The sequence below is a fragment of the Lontra canadensis genome, unplaced genomic scaffold, assembly GCF_010015895.1.
Source record: "Lontra canadensis isolate GAN:19392208 unplaced genomic scaffold, GSC_riverotter_1.0 scaffold32, whole genome shotgun sequence".
Classification (NCBI taxonomy): domain Eukaryota; kingdom Metazoa; phylum Chordata; class Mammalia; order Carnivora; family Mustelidae; genus Lontra; species Lontra canadensis.
In genome coordinates, this window is record NW_022631026.1 from 5964235 (window position 1) to 5977627 (window position 13393).

General features: G+C 45.2%; 1 protein-coding gene across 4 annotated transcripts in view; it reads right to left on the reverse strand.

The window, feature by feature from the left end:
- Window positions 1–13393, reverse strand: part of MBOAT2 (membrane bound O-acyltransferase domain containing 2) — a 119651-nt gene that overhangs the window by 47435 nt on the left and 58823 nt on the right. The gene's annotated exons all lie outside the window — the stretch shown is intronic.

Below are 13393 nucleotides of genomic sequence, written 5' to 3' on the forward strand. Positions count from 1 at the left end.
TTTTTTTTTTTTTTAGATTTTATTTATTTACTTGACAGAGAGAGAGAGAAAAAGAGCAAGCAAGCAGAAGCAGGAGGAGGGGCAGAGGGAGAGGGAAAAGCAGGGAGCCTGATGTGGGACTCGATCCCAGGACTCCGTCATGACATGAGCTGAAGAGAGATACTTAGCAACCTGAGCCACTCAGGTGCCCTGAACTCCAGCATTTTATAGCTGTTTCTGCCTATAGAAACTGAGAAGAAATGGCCAAGTTTTTAAATGAGGGTGTCTCAAGAAAACACAGTAGTTGATTCCAGAGTTCAGAATGACCCAGGTTGGAATGCTGGCTTGACCTCTTCTGGCTGGGACTTGAGAAAAGTTACCCGAACAAGGCCTCCAACCTTCTCTTATTGACAGTTTCCTCCTTGGAAGATTTCATCTAATTCCAAGCCTTGAAAAGCTTTCACCGCGATCACTGACTGCCCGTCTGACTGCCAGTGCTCACTGCCCTGAGCGTCTAATCAAGCCCCGCCGGCTGAGCTGGGCCGGCAGCCAGCCCGGTGCTTCTCCACCTCACACACAGCACCCGCCCAGCCTGCTGCCCAAGCCTCCAGAAGCCGATTCCTCCCTTTTCATCATGTCCCACAGCCAATCCTCTATCCAGTCCTTACTCCCGCCCCTACGGTCCACCCTGGCGTGTCCGCCTCTCTCTCCACAGTAACTTCCAGGTCCGAAGCCACCAACATGTCTGGTCTGGTTTCCCCATCCCTCTGGAAGCTTCTGCTATGCGTTCCCTGGAACGCCAGCCACCAACAGCTGGAGCCGTACTCTGACAAGTTATGTCCTTCTGCTCAAAATTCGCTGGTGGGTTCCCACCATACTCACAACTACAGTGTGGCCCAGCCTGCCTCTCTGAGTTTGCCTCATAGCACTTGTGACCTTGTGCACCAGGGACCTGCGAGCCTGGGCCGCTCTCGGTCTCTGACTCCACCACACACTCCCAAGAGGTGGGCGCGGGCCTCTCCCCCGGATCCTGGGCTCTCGCTCGGTTCTGTGAACGGCTGGCTCATGCGTGTCAACTCTCCCCGACAGCACCCATGTTACTTCATGCATCTCTCTCTGAAATAACTTCGCTCTTCTGCATCTATTGACCCGCCCCTCCGCCTCCCCCCACATACCAGTAACTCCAGGGCAGCAGGCTCAGCATTGGTCTTTCTCTAGAGGTACTTGGATATTCGAGTACTTGTTGACTAGAGCCCATACTCCCGACTTTTAAATTGTGTTGTCTTAGTATTGAGTTGTAAAGGCTCTTTATATATTATGGATCAAGTCCTGAATCACATATATGTGTTGCAAATAGTATCTCCCAATGGCTTGATTTTTATTGTTTTAAAAGTGTCTTTTGAAGAGAAAAACGTTTTCATTCTGATGAAGTACCATTAGTTTTTTGTGAGGGCCATTTTTTGAGGGTCATATCTAAGAAGTTTTTGCCTAACAAAGTCATAAAGTACTCCTACATTTTCTTCTCAAGTTTTATAGTTTTAGGTGCTGTGTTTAGGTCTATGATACACTCTGAGTGGCTTTTTGTGTATGGTGTGAGGTAAAGGTCTCCTTTTACTTCTTCACATATTCAATTGTTCCTGCACCATCTGCGGAAAAGACCATTCTTCCCAAATGAATGGCCACAGCACTTTTGTTGAAAACCAACTGACTATAAAAAAAATAAAGGTTTGTTTCCAGACTCGGTTTTGTTTCAGTGAGATATGTGCCCGTCCTTACACTATTATCACAACTTCTTTATACCATTGTATATTATACAACTTCTTTATACACATATACACTGTGGTTCTACCACAGTGTACAACTGAATTTGTTCTTTTTCAAAAAAATTTTTTGTTATTCAAGGTCCTTTGTATTTTCATATACATTGTATGATCAGCCTGCTGATTTCTTTTTAAAACACTTCCTGAAATTTTTGTGAGAGAGTACATTAAATCTGTAGATCAGTTTGGAGAGAACTGTCATCTTAACAATATAAGCTTTCCAACCCATGAATATGAAATATCTTTCCATTTTTTTTTTTTAAGTAAGCTCTACACCCAATGTGGGGTTTGAACTCACGACTTCATGATCACGAGTCGCGTGCTCTTCTGACGGCACCCACCAGGCGGCCCCATTTAATCTCCTTTAATTTCTCACAGAGATGTCTTACAGTTTTCAAGTGCAGTTGCAGATCTCTTCTTAAATGTATTCCAAAGTATTTTATTCCTTTTGATGCTACTATGAACGGAATTGCTTTTGTGCTTTCATTTTTGGACTATTTGGAATATAAGTAATATAATTGTGTCTCCCAATCTTGTATCCCTGCAACTTTGCCAAACTCATTTATTAGCTGGGCAGTGTTCTTCAACAACTATCCCAGCACTTGCAAGATTATCTTATCCATTCTTACTTTCAAACTGTTGGTGTCTTTTCTTCTAAAGAATGTGTTGCAGATAGCATATGATTAGGTCTTTTCTTTCTTTCTTTCTTTTTTTTAAGATCCAGTCTGCCTTTTGATTCACTTTTAGTGTAATTACTGATGTGGTTAGATTCATAGCCTCCATTTTGCTATATGATTCAGGTAAGTCTCGGGTTTCTTTTGTTCCTCCTTTGCTGCCTCATTTTGTATTAAACAATGTTTGGTAGCATACTCTTTTAATTCCTACGTTGATTTTTTTCACTATACATTTTTTAGTTATTTTTGTGATGATTCAAGGAATTACAGTATGTATCTTATCTTGATTCTGATAAAATATAGCAAGTTTGCTCCAGTACAGCTCCATTTCCTCCCTTGTCCTTTATACTACTATTGTCACATATATGGAATCTATGTATAACCCTAATAACACAGTGTTCTAATTATTGCTTCATACATCCCTTTAGATAAATTAAGAAAATATACATGTATACCATCTTTTATATTCACTGCCCACATGTACCATTTCTGGAGCTCTTCGTTTCTTCCTGTGGCTTCCAGTTACCATCTGTTACGCTACCTTTCAACTCAACTTCGTTTAGAATTTCTTGTAAGGCAAGTCTTTGTGTATCCGGGAAGGTCTTTATTTCACTGCCATTTTTGAAGGATAGCTTTGCTGGCTATAGGACTTGTGGTTGACCATTTTTTCTTTCGGCATTTAGAATACGTCATTCCACTTCCTCTGGCCTCCACTGTTTCTGGTATGTACTGTTCCCTCGTAGACAACGAGTTGCTTTCCAGATGCCCTTGTTCTCGCGGTCTTTCAACAGTGCAAATACAATGTATCTTAGTGAAGATCTGCTTGTTTCTCCTACTTGGGGCTCACTGAGCTTCTCTGGTCAGCAGACTCATGTTTCTCATCAAGTCTGGGATACTGATGGACGTTATTTCTTCAAATGCTCTTCCTGTTTCTACTCTCCTTTGGAAGCACTGACCACGCACATGCTGGTCTGGGTGACATTGCCCTGTAAGACTTGGAAACTGTTTGGTTTTCTTGTGTTTTACACCTCTGCTACTCACCGGCTGATATCTACTGATCTACCTCTGAGTTTAGATTCTTTCTTTGCATCACCAATCACTAGATAGCACATCTAGTATGTTTTTCATTTCGGTTATTAGCTATTCAACTCTAGGACTTTCATTTGGTTGTGATGAATAGTTCCTGTTTCTTTAGTGCTATTCCCTATTTGTTGACTCATGGTCATCATATCTTCTTTTATTTCTTTGAATGTATTTATAACAGCCGCCCTGAAGTCTCTGGTAAATGCCACATCTGGATCTATGCAGAGGCAGTTTCAGCTGACTGCCTTTTCCGCATTTGTCCAAGTTTTTTGTTTAAATCTGGACGTACTGAATAATAAAAGGTAACTCAATTTTGATTGTTTTTTTTTTTCCTTGAACACTGTTGTGCTGTTTTTGTTTCTTAGCTCGGACTTAATCTGCTTACTCTTTCTCACCCATGGTATGTAGCAGCTGATATCTTTGCTCAGTTTTTTAAACACTTGGGTTTTATTTTTCAGTCTCACTCTAGGGGTCACCCGCATCTGCAGAGCTCAGTGGTCCAAGCTTGTGTTCAAATACTGTCACCCAGTAAGGCCTGCCTGTATCATCTACATGTGGGTTAGAGAACTCGTTCACAGTCCCGCACCTGTTAGGTCTGTCCCAGCCTGTACTCTCCCCCAGGCCCTCTCAGGCCTCCCCTGTGCCTGGATGCAGTCTCCAGGCAGCCAGGGTTGCACGGAGATATTCTCAAGTCCGTTTATGGCTATCTTTCTCCCAGTATCTCCCGATTCGGTATATGGCCCACATCTGCAGGACAGCAGGGCTGAATGCCTTCTCTGTTCGCCCCTGCATGAGTCTTCTGTCCTCCAAACCAAGTCAGCTGTTTCTGGTATCAAAGCTGTCGTGTCCATGGCCAGACCTGCACTCACAGGATTCCTCTGCCAACGAGTGAGGAGTGGAGGTATCCTCAGGTAAGAACACCACAGGTTCCCACTCTGATTTTTCCTCTTTCTCTGTCCTCTGTAAGGTGGAGTGACCCCCTCAGCAGGATCCCCACTTTAAGGCTTCTCCCTGCATACAGAATCTGGGGTTTGGTGACCAGAACACACTCTTGATTCCTTCCGAGAGACTGGCAGGTAATCTTATGTTCCTTCAGAAAATGCCACTGTCCCTGGGAAGTCCGGGCTTGCCCAGTGATCTACCCTACCTTTCTGACCAGGTGTCCTCTCAGCCAGAACAAAGAGACCGCAGTGAGTTACAAATATAATAAAAGCCATGAGAGAGTTCATGTGTTCTTTTATGAAACCTTGTCACAGAAAAAATGGAAAAGAGCTTAGCTGTATTCACCAGACCAGACACAAACAGTGACACTGACAGATGAAGTCACTCCATTCTTTCCTGTTCTCACTTTGTTTACAGATGCCTGAAAGGAACCAAACCGCCTGCTATTGTTCAGCTTTAAAAAAAAAATCCAACTTTTGCTTCCACACCTGGTTCAGTAACATAATGAAGTCACATAATTGTTCTCAAAGTTGACTCAAATGTACAAATAAAATTCAGTTTTAGCTGTTGGCATTAAACAAAATTATTTAATCTTTAAAAAATATAGACTTTTATAGTTTACATCAACTTTTAAAACCTTCGAATTCTAGTTCAAAATATCATCTGATTAGTAGTCCCCCACCTCAGCATCTCCCAGTAAGTCAATTAATTTGCATAAACTTAAAGCTTTTAATAACATCAAGAACTACATCTGGCAATGTAATGACAGAATCTTGGGAGCAAGTGGGAAAGACAATTATCCACAAAAAAACACATCCTGATTTCAGCCTGTTCTCATTGCTACTAAAACCAGGACTCTGAAAAAAAGAATGTTTGGAAAAGGCTTCACAACAGCCCTACCAGTCCCCAATTCAAAGGTCTTGGGCCCCTACCAAGCAGAAGATTAGGAACCTGTCCCTCCCCATCCCTCAGGGGTTGCATTTTAATACAGGGCCCTGACCTCCCTCCCCACCCACACAGAAGACCACTCCTCTTTCTTTCTTTCTCTTTTTTAGGATTTTATTTATTCAGCAGAGAGGGAGAGAGACAGCAAGAGAGGGAACACAAGCAGGGGGAGTGGGAGAGGGAGAAGCAGTCTTCCTGCAAGCAGGGAGCCCAATGTGGGGCTCGATCCCAAGACCCTGGGATCACAACCTGAGCCAAAGGCAGACACTTAACAAATGAGCCACCCAGGCACCCCTCATCTTTCTTCTCTTAAACTTCAGAGTGAAAAAATTTATAGAAGGAAACCTGGTGGGGGGAGGGAAGTGTTCAATTAATTCTTCAAAGTTCTTAAAAGCAAAAGAAAGGCTGTCAATTACAATTTTCCAGATCCATATTTTGTCTCAAAATACCAAAGATCTAAGAAGTGGGAATAGGAAGAAGACGCCCCCAGAGCTGAGCAAAAACTGAGCCGGTCAGGGCTTCTCAGAAATTGGGACCTGTAAGAAAAGGAACATACTTCAGTCCGCCGTCAGCTGTAGGTCTGGGAAAACGGTCGGCTCCCAGCCTTCGGTGGTGTTCAGATACGCACTGCAATCACTAATGCTATCCGGCTAGATTCTGAAGACACAAAATCGAATCCAGCTTAGTCCCTGTCCTCTCAGGTTCCAAGTCCAGCAAGGGAGGCGAGCACGTACCGGGTGATGCACACAGGGCCCCCCAGCCCGCACCATCCAGCGGTTCTGCGGGCTGTATCTCACTGAATCTCAAACTCATATACTTTCACACTTCAGCACGTCTGAAACCAAGAACGCTCCCCCAACTGACGGCAGGTAACCCTCGGTAGGGGTAGGTGAAATGACGGCACATCTCACACGCCCTGGCGTCTTATGTCTAATGAAACCCAGGACACCTCATCCTCACTACAGTCCTATGAGGTAGGAATTATTATTAATCCTAATGTACAAATGAGGAAACTGAGGCTAGAGAGGCTCAGTGACTCAGGGGCACCTGGGTGGTGCAGCTGGTTCGGTGTCAGACTCTCGATTTCAGCTCAGGTCATGATGTCAAGATCGTGGGATCGAGGCCCATGCTGGACTCCCTGCTCAGTGGGGAGTCTGCTTGATAGAATCCCCCTCTCCCCCTTCCCCGTCTTGGGCTCACGCTCTCTGAAATAAATAAGTAAGTCTTTAAAAAAAAGAGAGAGAGAGAGAGGAGCTAAGTAACTCATTGTGACCAAGCTACCAAGCAGGTGCGCGGGACAGGGCAGCATGGCCCTCTAGCCGGGGTCTCGGCCACAGCGCGGCCCCGCCTGCGACCAGATGTGTCCAGCACGCCACAGCATGTGCCATACAGGGGCCGTGCAAGGTGAGGGTGACTGCTGGTAGCAGCAAGGCTGGAAGGGGAAGGGCTCCAGACCAGAGGTCACACCTTGCGGGACCAGCAGGGATGCACGTCGGGGTAGGGGGCTCCCGGCAAACACAAAGGCACCAAGCGTGAAACGGCAGACTGTGTGTTCAGGACGACAAACGGCCCATTATGACTGGGCCCTTCGGAGCCAAGGAGCGAGAGCTGTAACCAAGAGAGGAAAGGGAGGCAGGGCAAAGGCACAAAGGCACTGCCAAGCTGCTGGGCCAAGGGAGCCGGGCATGGTCCAAGCAGAAGAGCCACCGTCAGGCAGACATTTTAAAAGATGGTTGGGGCAGCAGAGTGGAGGCCAGACAAGGGGCCAGGGAGGCCGGGCGGCCGGCAGACTCCCGTGCGTGTACAGGTGCCCCACTGCCGAGCAGCAGCAGACGGGACACATGGGCGGGGGTGGAGAAGAGCAGCAGCTAACGAGGGCTCACTACATGGCAGGTGCTGTTTTAAAGGCCTTACAGATGTCTGAACTTCAAAACAACCCAAGAGGAAACTGAAGCACCAGGCGTCCCTAGTGACGGCTAGACATGGAGGGGACCTGGGAGCGGCGAGGGTTCGTCCCTGTGCCCACCCTGGCTGTTCAGCTGGAGGACGATGCAGAGAGAGCATCAGCGAGGACAGAGCGCAGGGGCCCGGAAGTGTTTGGTTCTACCACATGGGCCGGGTGTGGAAAGAAACAGGACGGGGGGGTGGCACTCTTCCCTGTCTGGGAAGGACCACCTGCAGACAGCCGGCTCACATCCCCTTCTTGCTGGGGTCGGTCCCCTCTGCTTCCCCCCTTCTGCTACTCCTTCCACCACCTTACCCTGCGTCTCCAAGGATGATCTCCAAGGAGTATCTTCTTCTCTTCCCCTTAACTTCAAATTATGAGCTTACACTGTCTGCCAGGTGTGAGAACGTAGAGATAAGGTGAATGGACTTAAAGGTCACTGAAATTTAGAGTCATCTTTGAGAAGAATGGGAAACAAAAATGAAAAACCTCCATTAAAGTAACTTGCAAGGACACAAAGCCTTAGGTGAAATAAGAAATCAAGTGTCTGTAGTCGCCCCATGTGGCTCTGTCTCAAACACGTGGCTGCCCGAGGACACTGAAGACCTGTGTCCAGCCCAGACGGGACGTTTGCCTGGTGGTGTGTGGCATGATGAAGAGGCTGAGAGAAAGGTGGAAATACACAGAAAGCGAGGTCAGGAAGACATGACGTGGATCCACGAGCATCTGCGACCCGTCGTGGATGGAGCCCGGGGGAGCAAGGGAGCTGACAAGCACAGGGACAGAAGGCTGTGCTCCCTGAGGGCTCCAGAGCTTAAGAGATTTCAGAAGCAGAGCGGCACCAGGCACGTGGACAGCGAGAGCACAACACAAAGGACGCTGGCGAGGCGCTCAGACGGCTTCGGGGACAGAGGCTGGGTGAGCGCTCCACGGAAGCCCTGCGGGGGCACGGGGGCGTGCTAATGCGGCTGCTCTCACAGTTTTCGGTCTCAGGATCCTATACCCACTTAAAAATTATTGAGGAAACCAGAGAAGCGTCACCTGCATAAACAAGAGCCACGGGTCTGTACCACACGAGAATAAACTGAGGATTTTAAAAATATGTAATTCCAAAATAATGATAAACCTAGTACATACCAATATAAACCACACTTTGAGGAAAAATATATTTTCTAGGTATTTTTTTTTTTTTAAAGACTAATGAGAAGGGTGGCAAAGTTTTACACCTAGGTAAGTCTCCGTAACATCTGACTCAACAGAAGACAGCTGAACTCGCAAAGGCTCCACACCATATCACCAGCACACAGCCTCTGGAGAAAGGCCCGTTGTCTACCCGTGAAAGAATGAAAATGAAAAAGGCAAATAATGTCTAAACGTCATTATGGAAATAGTTTCGACCTTTCCATCTCCTAGAAGGATCTCGGGGACCCCCAGAAGTCTCTGGAACGCACTCTGCAAACTATGATCTAGAGGAGGGCAGACCATGGTGACTGGGAGAGACAAAGGACAAAGCAGCGAGGCAAGCCCCAAGGCTGGAAGAGCCATGAGGGGTGGGGGGAGAAGGCCCGCCTCACGGTGGCGGACATAAACACTACATCAGGTGTCCGATTCGGCCGGTGCTCTTGTTTCTTTGCTTGGTGGAAGTGAAGGGGTCTGACGTATCAGAATCATGATCTCATTCCCCCAAATTCTGATGTAACCTCCCTTTACTCCCAAGAGGTGAGAATTACTGGTACAGAAAAAAATGCTGATGATAAAAGTATGTTCTGTTAGCTATTGGGGTAAGAAGAATGATTTATGACAGAAGCCATCAAGTGAAGCGCAGGTAAATTAAGAAACTGACCCCAGAGGGGCGCCTGGGTGGCACAGTCGGTTGAGCATCCAACTCTTGGTTTTGGCTTAGGTCATGGTCTCAGGGTCATGAGATCAAGCCCCACATCCGACTCTACACTCAGCAGGGAGTCTGCTCGCGATTCTCTCCCTCACTCTCTGAGCCCCTCCCCACTTCTCTCTCTAATAAATAAATCTTTAAAAAAAACAAAAACAAAAACCAACCCAAGAATTAGATTTACAAGGGTTTAGCTACCCTCAGTGGTCAAACTGAGATTCATTTCTGTTATTTGCATGCACACCAGATAACGATGAAGGAAAATAACCCCGAAATAAAAGGGGTAGGACACCAACTGTTTCCCATAGAGGATCCTCATGCTGGTACAGCCGGGGAGCAGCTGAGGTTAGTGGCTGGGTGCACGGGCTCTGGCACTGGACAGATTTGGTTTCAGACTCTGAGCCTGCTGAGCACCGGCTGTATGGGCCTGCGCTGGGTGCGTGACTCTCAACCATGAAGCTGAGAACAGGCTTCCAGCACAGGGTGGTCGTGACGACTACATGGGAATTCACTTGAGCATTTAATGTGTATTGGACATAGAATTTGGAGTTAATAAATGTTAATTCTTAATGGTAATTTAGCTATTACCAGTAATTTATGAATGATTTATGTTCTGTTGTCCTTCAGGGAATTTACCCTATTCACTTCTTAACTTTTATCCTTCTCTTTCATTGGATTTTATTTTCAATCCTTGAAGTCTGTTTTCTAGACATTTTAGTGCTCTCATGTTTAAGACAAAAGCTTTGTAAAGTAATCTAAGTGATAGCTTCCTAATCACTGGAATTTTAAAATTAAACTGTTCCAACCGAAGGCGTTCCATGCAAGATCTTCCAAAATCTTGAAAGGCAAATAGTGTCTGGTCCATCCTGATTCCATCTTCTTCGCACAACAAGTCATGCTAAGGGCACATCTCTGTGAAACCCACAAGATTAATTTCTAGGTCAGGAAAAAATGTGTAATCCCATCTCTTTCTGGTCTTCATTAAGTTTAAGCGAAAGCTCGGTTTTTGCTGTGAAACACGCCCCGTCATCCCCTCTCACCACAATGCCGGGCCGCATTCTGGATCTTCAGGTAGGTCCTCCATTATCTTCTGTCTTTCCAGAACTGCTCTCAATATGAATTACTCAGTAAGCTAGCAACAAGTAGGAGGAGGGCAGTACTTTTTTCTCTGACAAATTAATCTAAAAGTATTTTAATATTCTATTTTTCATCAATTGACATTAAAACAGCATATTAGAATCTGTTTTTTATGTGTTTTAGTAAACATCGACCTGAAGTACAGTACTTACAAAAGTCTGAACAAGTTTAAAGAATGGGAGAGGCTTTAGAGATTAAAATCACTCTTCTTCAGATACGTATTTAAAGGTTAAAGCATTTTTAAAAGACCCCAAGACTTTGTGTGCTGTCCACTAAACAGTTGAAAATCTTTTGTTTCTCCAACTAAAAAAAAAAAAAGACAACAACACAACAACAACCAATCTGTAAAGGACTGTTGGTAAATAATCTAACAATATACATGGATTTCACAGACTTGCAGACCTGACGGTTACTGGTTCTGTGTCTGTGTTCAAGTGAACTAACCTCTGGGACATTAGGAACACCTCCCAAACAGGCCTGTTGGGACAGTTAATTGGGATATTTGTAAAAAGCACTCCACAAAGGGACTGGCACCTAGATGTCCCTCCATCATTCAAATGCCGAAGTCAGAGTCCAACAGCTCTCTCTGAAATCATAGTGCTTCTAACATTGAGAAGACACAACTCACACATGTGAACAGAGTTACTGTAAGGTCACACCACAGTTACCTCCATCCGTTAGCAAGCCCTGATTTTCCAAAACCATTTCCTCACTTCTTACTCCAAAGTTAAGAAGACGAGGAAAGCAGTCATGAAGCTTTTATTCTCACAAAACTGTGACCAGGATCACATACTTTCTGTAAGTGGCATGTGTTATGACATATTACTGAGTGATTCTGCTCATCATCCTAACAGATGGTTATGTGAGTTTTTAATTTTCCTTTCAACATTCTGACAAGGATGATGGGCTTAATGTAAAAGTAAAATTAGTTTCCAGAAGTACCTAAAGCCAGAAAATGAATCCTACTTTTCCAGTGAAAGGTACTCTTATTTTTAATTATCATAACTATCCAGTTATTTTTGATAACATATGAATTGTTATCTTCAAAACAAAGATTTATCATTTAATTGGATAACAGCTCCAAAACTCTCTTGTTTTTTTAAGTGATTAATTTGGAGTATTAACTATTAATCAGACATTTTTAGGCAGACCTGACAAGGCAGAACCTCGTTACACAAGTCACCTGTGCAAATTTCTCTTTAATACATTCAGATGAACAGTGTCACCCAAAGTAACGCCTTTATTTACCAAGGGGGGGTGTCAGTCTTATTAACATCCTTACATTAATATAACCCTCCCACACATATAAAAACCCTGGCTTCATCCTACGAAGGGGGAACAAAAAAGCTTCCCTCACTTGCTCAAGGATGACTGAACCCTCCTTCTTAACAGAGAGATCCAGCACACAATTAGAAATAAAGTGTAGAATTCGGGGTGCCTGGGTGGCTCAGCGGTATAGGCCTCTGCCTTCGGCTCAGGTCATGATCCCAAGGTCCTGGGATCGAGCCCCACATCAGGCTCTCTGCTCGGCAGGGAGCCTGCTTCCCCCTCTCTCTCTGCCTGCCTCTCTGCCTACTTGGGATCTCTGTCTGTCAAATAAATTAATTAATTAAAAAAAAAAAGAAAGAAAGTGTAGAATTCGAATACCTCCAAAAGAGATGCTATAATTGAGTGAATGGCATAAAGGAACTGAATCGCCCCCTCTCCTGAGTGCAGGATTCGGGGGAATGATGCTACGTCCTCAGGACTTTTCAGAAATCCAGCAGAACCCAGACACCCTATTACCTATCACCAAGTAACAGGCTTTCCTCCCTGTGAGAACTGAGAATATTCGAAAACTTTCGACCCCAACCCAAGCACAGTGTGCCAACAGATAAAGATAACCGCATCTCTGTTAGAAGGAAGAACGACGAACACACAAACACCCCTGTCTTTGTTGGGGACCCTGTTGGCTCACATCACATTTTCTCAATCAATTTAGGGTGTTTCTTTTTCAGTGACTCATTCTCATAATCATCATGCTTAATGCTCAGAAGTAACCGACTGCAGAGGTAAAAAGCTAAAGCTTGGGCCCTGGGTAGAGACAGACACACGGAGGTCCTGTCTACACTGTCTCCAAAGGCTATTATATGGGCTTTGCACAGTGACTGATACACAATAATTATGGAAGCATTAACTATTATAAAAATAAGATCACATAAAAAATCGATTTTAGAATTACGGTTTTCCCGCTGAATTTCAACTTCTGGCAGCACCATACCAAAAGGGCCCAATCTTTATCCCCAAGCACCACGAGGCTTTCAAACGTGGTCTTCAGAGAGCATAAAAGAAAAAAAATCCAAGAGTCCAGTTTCCTTCCTGCCACATTTTACTCCCTCTCCCGGGACCATGGTATTGTTCTCAGTGAAGTTAAGATTTTCCCCATAGAGTTCCCTCTGAGCCACTACCCGCTGCTAATTAACTTCATGCGGACAAATTTTCAAGTGACTTGAGGCTTCTGCCTACCAGATGGCATTTCCGAGCTCCTCGTTCCTTCCTAGTAGAGTTCGACAGTTCCTAATGCCATCCTTGTCTAGGAATCCACACTGGAGGAGTCTCGGTAGAGCTGGTGGATAACAGGTGGACGTGACCCTGTGCTGCCTGCTCCTCGGGGTCCTCCTGGATGGAGATCAAGGCCAGGTCAGCCACATCTGCCTCTTCTTGCCCCAACCCCACTGCAATCCACAGGGCTGCGGCTCAGTGGGGAAGAACAAGGAGGGAGTGAGCCAGAAACACCCACAGAGCTGCAGGTCAGCCCATCAAGCACACCACTCAAGGCCGATCGCAGGAATGAACAGGATGTTTGGAAACACCAAACTAAAAACATTAAAAAAAAAAAAAATAAAAAAAAAAAAAACCTCAAAGACAAAAGGCACAAAATACTCATTCGGAACAGAAAAGGTAACCTCACCTACAGAGAGCTTCTATCATCTATATGCTC